General features: G+C 52.3%; 1 long non-coding RNA gene across 1 annotated transcript; it reads right to left on the reverse strand.

Annotated features, from left to right (window-relative positions):
- Positions 1–1,380: 1,380 nt before the first annotated feature.
- On the reverse strand, positions 1,381–7,936 carry LOC113976648. Its single transcript, XR_003537141.1, has 2 exons — positions 7,722–7,936; positions 1,381–1,888 (listed from the first exon to the last, which is right to left on the reverse strand). It is a non-coding gene; the product is annotated as an uncharacterized LOC113976648 (long non-coding RNA).
- Between the last annotated feature and the right edge of the window lie 705 nt (positions 7,937–8,641).

An 8,641-nucleotide genomic window follows, 5' to 3' on the forward strand; every position in this document is an offset into this window, starting at 1 on the left:
AGCTCTCCCCTCAGCCTCCTCTTCCAGGGCATCCCACTCCCATCCCTGTGCCCTCAGCTCCATTCCAGGCTTTAAACTCAGGTAAAATCCCCCTTTTTCCGTCATTTGAGGGACTTCAATTGAAAGAAAAATGGTGGGAAACGTGAGGGGAAAAAAGGCAGGAAATGTGAGGGGAAAAAGATGGGAAATGTGAGGGGAAAAAGGTGGGAAATATGAGGGAAAAAGCATGGGAAACGTGAGGGGGAAAAGGCAGGAAACATTGTGGTGCTGCTGTGTATATTTCTAGGGAAGGAAAGTAAATATATTTACACGCAGGGATATTTGTTGAAAAACATTCCCGAGGTGAATTTGAGGTGAAGTTGATTTTTCAATAATGGCAAAGGTTGTTGACAAACAGAGGTGAAAAGACAAAATATTTGGGATGAAACATGCCTGGATTTAAGTGAAAACCTGCTTCCCACGTTCCCTGTCCTCCCTACCAGTTTTTAACAGTGCAAGTGACAGTGTGAAACAAGACCAGTAACCCCAGTTAGGGTCTGTGGCTGTGTGTGGGGAGTGCCCACCCATCACATCACCTGGGCTCATCCCATCCATCCCATGGGATCTTCCCTAGGAGTTTTCATCCCTGGAGCAAGTTTCCAGGCGTTCTGTATTACACTTGGTTTAGCTTTGCTAGACTAAGCACATTATTAATTGGTTCTCTCTTTATTTACAATACTATTGCCTGAAATCTCTACTCCGGTCGGTAATTGAATTTTTGGAATACAGTAATTAAAAAAGTCAAAAGAGCAATAAACAGGAGTGTCCGTAAATAATTGCATTGGAGAACAGGCATAAATCACCCAGATTAAATGATTTTAGATCATATTTGAACTCCTTAATTTTAATTTATGATTTCCAGAGGATTTACAGCCACTGCTGACTTTGTTTTCCTCCTCCTGCCTTGGAGCTGCCGTGCTGAGAAAAAGCTTTTCAGGAATCCTTAGATATTTTGGTTTACAATCTCATTTTCCCACTTTATTTTGGCAGCGCTCTGTGGGGGGGACCTTGGCTTTCCTTGGGATGCAATGCCAGGGATTTCATGGGAATCTTCCCTTGCAGGAAGGGGAAGGAGCAGATTTATCCAGGGGGGTAGGTTTGAAAGTAATGATTTCCAGCCCAGCCATCAACAGGGAATTCTGCTGAGAAAATAGGGAATTCTGCCAAGAGAGCTGGGGAGGGTCACTGTCTCCCAGGGCAGCTACTGGGACACAACAACAGGGAGTTACTTGATATTTATCTGATATTTAACATGGCATTTTCCCTTTGAAATGCCATTTTATCCCACTTCTACAACCTTAATTTCACTAAAAATTCCTGCAAGTGGGACTACCGGTATTGGAAGGAAATTCCTGGGCTGTTTGAAGTTTATTTACTTCTTTTTCCACAACGAGCTGAACTTTATTCCCTGTCACTTTTGAAACATGTCATCTTTCTGGATTCCTCTTGATAAGCACTTGCTGCGGAGAGGAGCCATCAGTTTGGGAGGTTTGATCTCCCAGAATTCCATTTTTCCTGGCACCGGATCAAAAGATGACAAATATCTTGAAAGAAGACAGAGGCTTTATTGTCGCTATTTGAGGTGCTCAGCACGTCAAAAAGTAGAGGCGGGTTGTAAGCGGGGCTATTATTTGGGATAAGTGTTTCCAACCTCTGAATGGATGATTTTGCCCATGTTTCCTGGGAATCCGAGCCGTTGGGATGGCGTGGTGCTGCCGGCCACTCGCCGCAGTGTGCCAGTCGGCACCGTTGTTTTCCTCAGGCACTGGAAAATGTCACCGGGGAAGCGCCGCTGCCAGAGGCACATTTGAACTGGCACTGGCAGGGAGTGGTGCATCCCAAAGCATCTCTTGGAAAAACAGGGAAAAAACCAGAACTAAGAGACTGGTAATGACTCATCCACAAATCCTTCCATGGCAGTGAAGGAAGCAGGGAAATGATTTGAAAATGATGATGGGAATATGGGAACATCTCCCCCCCCCCAGCAGCACAACCTGCTCTTCCCGGCCCCTTGGTATGCTGGGTCCGGGTTCCATGGAATGGCAGAGGTCTGGGAAGCTGTGTGGGATGCTGGAAGGGAGATTGGATGTGGATGTTGAGCACGATGATGGCCAGGGATGGCAGTCTGGGGGTGGGGGTGTTTGTTGGGATGCTGGGCAGGGATGGTGGATAATATTATAATTTGAATAGAAATCCAGCATTTCCCAGGCCTTCCAGTATTTCTCTCACCATAAAAAGAAACCCCAAGCCATAGGAGTCATTTTAATCCATGTTCTTCCAGGACAGAAACATTTTCATCCCACATCCAGCCTCATTCTCTCGAGCTCACAACAGCCTGTGCTGCGTCGTGCCAGACAGAAACAGTTGCCAGGCTCTTCCCAAAAAAATTTCACTTAAGGAACACCTTGCTCATTCCGAGAGATCAGGCACATGTCAAAATAGACGGAGAAGAGAAATTGGCCAAGGAATTCTGAGAAGGAAGAGTTGTTGTTCCCCCCCCTGCCATGAGCAGGGACACCCTCCACTATCCCAGGCTGCTCCAAGCCCCGTCCAACCTGGCCTTGGACACTTCCAGGGATCCAGGGGCAGCCACAGCTTCTCTGGGAAACCTGTGCCAGGGCCTCCCCACCCTCCCAGCCAGGAATTCCTTCCCAATATCCCGTCTAGCCCTGCCCTGTGGCAGTGGGAAGCCATTCCCTGTGTCCTATCCCTAGGTCCAAAAGGTGGAGTCAGATGGACGGAGGCTCCCCCGGTCTCCTGATTTTCCACTCCCTACAGTGGCTCCTTCTGACTGTGCCCCCAGAGCAGGGGCTGCTCCCCTGGCTGGCGGTGCCAGAGCCTTTTCCCATTTTTCTGAGGCCCCACGCTGTTGGAAGGGGCTGAGGCCATGGCTGCCAGCTCCGGGTACAGCCTGTGATCCTTCTGCGTGAGCCCGTCGGGTTCAATGGCTCAGCTGCAGGAAGGAGCGGAGGCACCCGGAGCTTGGCATTGGGATCTGCCTGCCAGTTCCATATGAATATTAGCCATCTGCGGGGTGGGAGGCTGCAGCTCTCAGTTCCCCTTGTCTCCAGCTCCTCTCGCCTTTTTTTCCTTTATTCTTTGATTTTGTGGTGGAGCAAGTGATTGCAGAATCGTGTTTTCTGGTGGTTTTTCCAGTCCTGGATTGAAACAAACACTCCTTCCCGCTATTTGGCAAACCTTTATCTTCCTAAAATTAATTAATTTTGATGGGTAATTATTATAGATATTTTGACAGATCCTTATTGTAGTTAGCCCATCCCTGGAAGTGTCCAAGGCCAGGTTGGACAGGGCTTGGAGTTTAGGGGATGCCATGCCCAGAATCCTGGAATAGTTTGGGTTGGAAGGGACCTTAAAGCTCATCTCATTCCACCCCCTGCCGTGGGCAGGGACACCTCCCACTAGCCCAGGTTGCTCCAAGCCCCGTCCAACCTGGCCTGGGACAGTTAACCAGGAATTAGGTGCAGGAAACACCATCACCGGAGTGGATTTGTCACTCCCATCCTGCTCCAACCACCTGCACTTCCCAGGACTCTGCCAAGGCTCCACCGCCTGCCCTTCTTCCCCATCCCTTTGGTCTCCACGTTCCCTGTCTCCCAGGAACTTTGCAACTTCCCCATTACCGCAGGTTGTGTTTAAGATTCCCGTGCCTGTGGCTTAATAACCCCCAAATTAGTCCCGCTGGAATTAGCCGTAATTAAGGACATTGTGAAATACGGCGGGGGCACACGGAATTACACTGTATTACTTTATTAATAATATTCTTTAACTACACTGTAAATTGCTATTAGGCCTGAACATTCCTGCCTGGATATGGAAATAGTCTTTTGCTATGCTAATCTAACACAATTTTCTTTTAAATGTAAACAAATTATACTCTATTAATATGCTGTTCTACTTGCATAGTTAATTATTGTAACAGTAAGGAATAAAATGGTTCGGCTTTTGCTGTTTCTGATGGAAAAAGGGCTACATAAATAGTTTAATAGGGAGCTAATTATGCAAAAAATTCCGATGCCGAAAATGTGTTTGTAATTGCATTAAAATGGTCTTCTGTTCAAATATTGGAAAGCCGGCTAATTGGAGGCGAGCTGGAAATTTAAATATTGTGAATCGATGATTTTCATACAGTACATGTTTGGTTGCGTTTCTGTTCATATTTGTCTTTGGGAAGGAAGGGAATATTTAACAGTGCTTAATAAGAGGAGCTCCGGGTCTCATACCAATGAGGGAAGTCGCTGGGAAGCAGGAATTCTAAAGGTCCGGGCCATGGGATTGACCTGGATTTGGGGGGTGGCTCCCGTGGAAGCACCACAAGGAGAGACCTTCTGGCTCTCCACAGCTCCCTGGCAGGAGGCTGGAGCCAGGTGGGACTTGGCCTCGTCTCCCAGGTAACAGGAACACAGGAAAAGGCCTCAAGTGGCACCAGGGGAGGCTTAGGTTGGATATTGGGAAAAATTTCTGCATGGAAAGGGTTGTAAACATTGGCAGTGGCTGCCCAGGGCAGCGGGGGAGTCCCCACCCCTGGAAGTTTCAGAAAACAGGTGGATGTGGCACCTGAGGACATGGATTAGTGGTGAACATGGTGGTGGTGGACTCGATGGTCTCGAAGGTCTTTTCCAGCCTTAAGGATTCCAGGAGTCTCTGATCCTACCCCTGGGATAGGGGTGCTCACAGGGGGTGATGCTGCATGGCCACCAAACGAGCTGGTGTGGCCACCAGCTCCCTGATTGACTGGGTGTGGAGGGACACGTGGAGCCGTGCCAGTGGCCGTCCCCGGGGATGGGGACACGGGGAGCCGGTGTCCCATCACCACCACGCAGCTGGAAAAGGCTCCCGGCGTGGGCACAGGGAGGTGCCAGCAGGGTGATGGCGAGTCCTGTGGTGTCCCCAGAGGGCGGGAGCACAGCTGGGACCAGGGACAAGGGGCCCACCCTAAGCACACCTAAGCAGGGCCCGCGGGGCGTCGGCACCGGCGCGCTCGCATCCGGGCACGGCAGTTTGGAGTGGGAACAGGCAAACAGCTTGTGGTACAAAGCAAAGGAGAGAATTCCAAATGGCTAATCTCCAGCCACCCACACAAGTTTTGTCTCTCTTTAGCACCTTTCCCTGTTGCTAAGTCTCGCATCCAAAAAACCGGAGAGGAGACACTCCAAATTATGCAGCAATATTGTGTCGAGCAGCTGAAAACAGGCTCGGGGAAGAGCTCCGGGAACGCGGCGCAACCCGTATTATCTGTGGCAAACCAGGGATTGTCCAAGGCTGATGGATGATTATCTACAGCCAAAGGGCACAGGGCACGGATGGTGATCCACAGCCAAAGGGCACAGGGCATGTCACACCAGCAGAGCTGGGCCCTGGGGGCTGCATCCAGCCCAGGCGGAGTGGGCACCACCTCCGTGGGTCTGTGTCCCCTGCTGCCACCCCAGGGGCACAGTGTCCTGGACACTGGGAAAGGGTGGCCGTCCTGCCCACAGATCTGCCCGGGAGCGATGCTGCCCGTCCGTGCATTGAGCTTCCCGCAGCAGCGGGGGCCTTGAATCCACCTGAGGATTCTCCCGCAGGGAGATCACAGGGAGCACGACCTGCTCCATAGTCATTGGAATGTCCCAGAGTCCCTGGGGAAGTGCTGGAGGGGAGGATCTGCGTCCCTGCCTGTGGGCTGCGCTTTAAGCCTGTCTTAAGGGAAAGGAGGAGAAGGGGAAGTGCTGACTGAGGAAGGTGCTCCAGGGAGCAGGAACGTGGAGCTCGGAGCAGGCCTCGTGCTCCCTGCTCCCTGCTAAGCCCAGCAGAGCGGGGTGCTGGAGGTCCTACTTGGGTGTCCAGCACCCCAAAAGCAGGGAAGCCACATCCCTCCCACCTGACGTGCCCGAGCACCCCCAACACACCGGGAATGCTGCGTGTGCCGGAACAGATCCGGCTCTGCCCTTATCCACCTGCTCCAGGCAGCGTCAGGAATACTCGGGGTGGGAGAGCTGCCCTGGAAAGGCAGTTTTATCCTGGCTGATCCCGCTCTGGCCCTTCAGATGCGTCAGATTAAACGGACACACGTTTGGTTTATGGTCTGTGACATGAGTAACCTGCGTTATTTCCCTACTTAAGGGGGGAAATTCCTTAAAATATACGTGAAGGTGCATGGCAGGGGCAGAGGAGAGCCCTCCAAGTGCAAATTCCTGACAAATTAGCTCAGTCCAAGAGTTATCACTTCAATTTTCATGGCAAATACCCCACCAAACCCAGTGCCTTGAGCTTGCTCGTAAAAAGCTGAAGAAATCATTTGCTACAAGGAAAAAAATAGAAATCGAGGGGGGAAAAAAAAGCAGGAAAAAAAGACATGTCATATCCCAGCTATCCTGCCAAAATCCCCAAACAGCTTCCTAGCTGTTTAAGGGAAGAGAATCTGAAATATCTTTGCGGAGTCTTGTCTGTTTGTCTGACAGATGTCTGCAACGTACTGGGAACTGGAGTCATGCTCCGAATGTAAATAAGATTACAGGCCTTTAAATATTCCCATTCCGTTGTATTTACCTTCATGCCGAGGAAAATAAAGCCTTTCTGCTGGCTGTTTTTTTTCCAGCAGGTTTTTTCCCCTCTTCGTATCCCACAAGCAGGCTTAGCATTTTTTGCCTTGTCAGTTAAATGCCCAGGTTTGTCCTTTAATCCAGTGGTTAGTCCAAAGGATCCAGCTGTTAAAAAGGCAATTTCTGGCTAAGGGTGTAAATTATTCATTTGGAAGCCTCGTTCACCTCCTTTTTTCCCTTCCCTTCCCCCCCCCCGGAGTCTCAATAATGGAGTTTATTAAGGCCTGTGCTCCAGCCCCCTGGGACAGTGGTATTCCCTGGGATGTCCCCGGCCCTGGAGCAATGCTTTTGGGGAAAGGCAGAGTCTGGGCTTTGGAAGGGTGTGAGTGCCCCTTTTGGGGAGCACGGAGCCATTCCCTGCTGTCCTGCTGGGACACTGAGGAGGAAGAAGCAGGGTTTAGTCACTCTGCTTTTTGCACCCGCCGCAAAGCCTTAAATCCAGGAATGAATCCGCCGAAATCTACATTCCTAAAACAAAGCCTGTCTCCAAAGCCGCAGCCCGGCCCTCCCTGGAACCCCCTTCCCGTGCCCTCTCCTGCCCCGGGGGCACTCCGGGCGGGTCGCTGCTTTCCCTGAGCAGCCGGCGGGCAGAGCCCACATGCCATGGTCGGCCCAGCGCTCGGGCTGAGCGGTGACTCGCTCCCGAGCGGTGTTGAGATCCCTGCGGACACGCTGCCGGAGCGCGGAGCCCCCGGGCCGGGCTGGGGCGGGGCAGGGCCGGGCGGAGCCGCTCTCACCTGGCACGGAGGAGGGCTCTGGCAGTGACCTGCACATCGCTGCTCGGCGCCGGGGGATGAACCACCGCCCTGCGCCGCTCCGGGGCCGGCCGCGTTACGGTGCGGGAGATCACAGGGCTCCTGCCCCGCGCCGGGCAGCCCTGGCGGGGCGGCGGGGCCGGGGAAATCGGCGGCTCAATCTGCCCTGCTTTTTGCGAGGATCCGAAGTCGGGATTGCGCGGGTGTCAGATGGACACTCTACAGCTGTTCTGGAATCATGTGTCAACATTATTTACCAAACTAATGTGATGATAATTATGGAATAAAGTGCGGGGAGCGAGCACGCGGGCAGGATGGCCATACATACTTAATGATCCCATTCTCCTGCATCTCCAATCAGTCGGAGCCGAGCCCGTCGCTGGAGACATGTGGAGGCAGCAGCGCAAGCTGTCTGTGCGGGATCCAGGGATGACTGGATGCGGCAGCGCGCATTCCAAGTAAAAAATTAATTTACAAATGGGTTTCAGGGTTCCCACCAGATGGAAGAGCACGGAAGTCACGAGCGGCCCTTCTCCGGCACTTAACCCTTGCGCCGACGCCGCGCCGGGAACGGGGCCAGCTGGAAAAAATCACGGTCGGAGGCCGCAGCCGGAGTTTCTTTTGGAAATGGTTACTTTAAACCCCAAACACCTGTACTTTTACTGCCGCCTGAGCCGGGCTGCGACATCACACGCAGGAGGCAGATGTGTAACCGGAGCCTCCGGAGCTGGATTGAATTATAACAACATGGCTTTGAAGGAGAGGGAGGGGGCTCAGGAAGGCGTTGGGAAGAAAGGCTTTTATTTCGAGATCAAACCTCAATCTTTAAAGAGTTTCTTCCCGTCACCTTTAGCTCCTGCTGAGCGCTGGTTCTCTCCACAGCCAGTCCCACCGACATGGATAAAGCAGCCAATTATATCCCAAAAGCTGCTGGATCGGGCCCCGAAGGCTGCACAGCCACCGGTGGCCTTGCCAGGCTTAGGTTGGATTGTAGGAACAATTTCTGCATGGAAAGGGCTGTCCAGCCCTGGGCGGCAGTGGAGACACCAGCCCTGGCTGTGGCACTGGGGGATCGGGCTAGAGGTGGCCTTAGCAGGGGAATGGCTGGACCCGATGGTCCCAGCGGTGCCGAGCCGCTCCCGAGATGCACCACTTCCCAGAAAAGCTCCATGTGCTCCTGAAGTGGATGTTTGAGGCAGGAGGGCCGAGCTTGGCCGGGCTCCCGCCTTTGCGCAACGGTGTTATAAA

Source organism: Neopelma chrysocephalum, unplaced genomic scaffold (genome assembly GCF_003984885.1).
Source record: "Neopelma chrysocephalum unplaced genomic scaffold, ASM398488v2 Primary Assembly neopelma1_179, whole genome shotgun sequence".
Classification (NCBI taxonomy): Eukaryota; Metazoa; Chordata; class Aves; order Passeriformes; family Pipridae; genus Neopelma; species Neopelma chrysocephalum.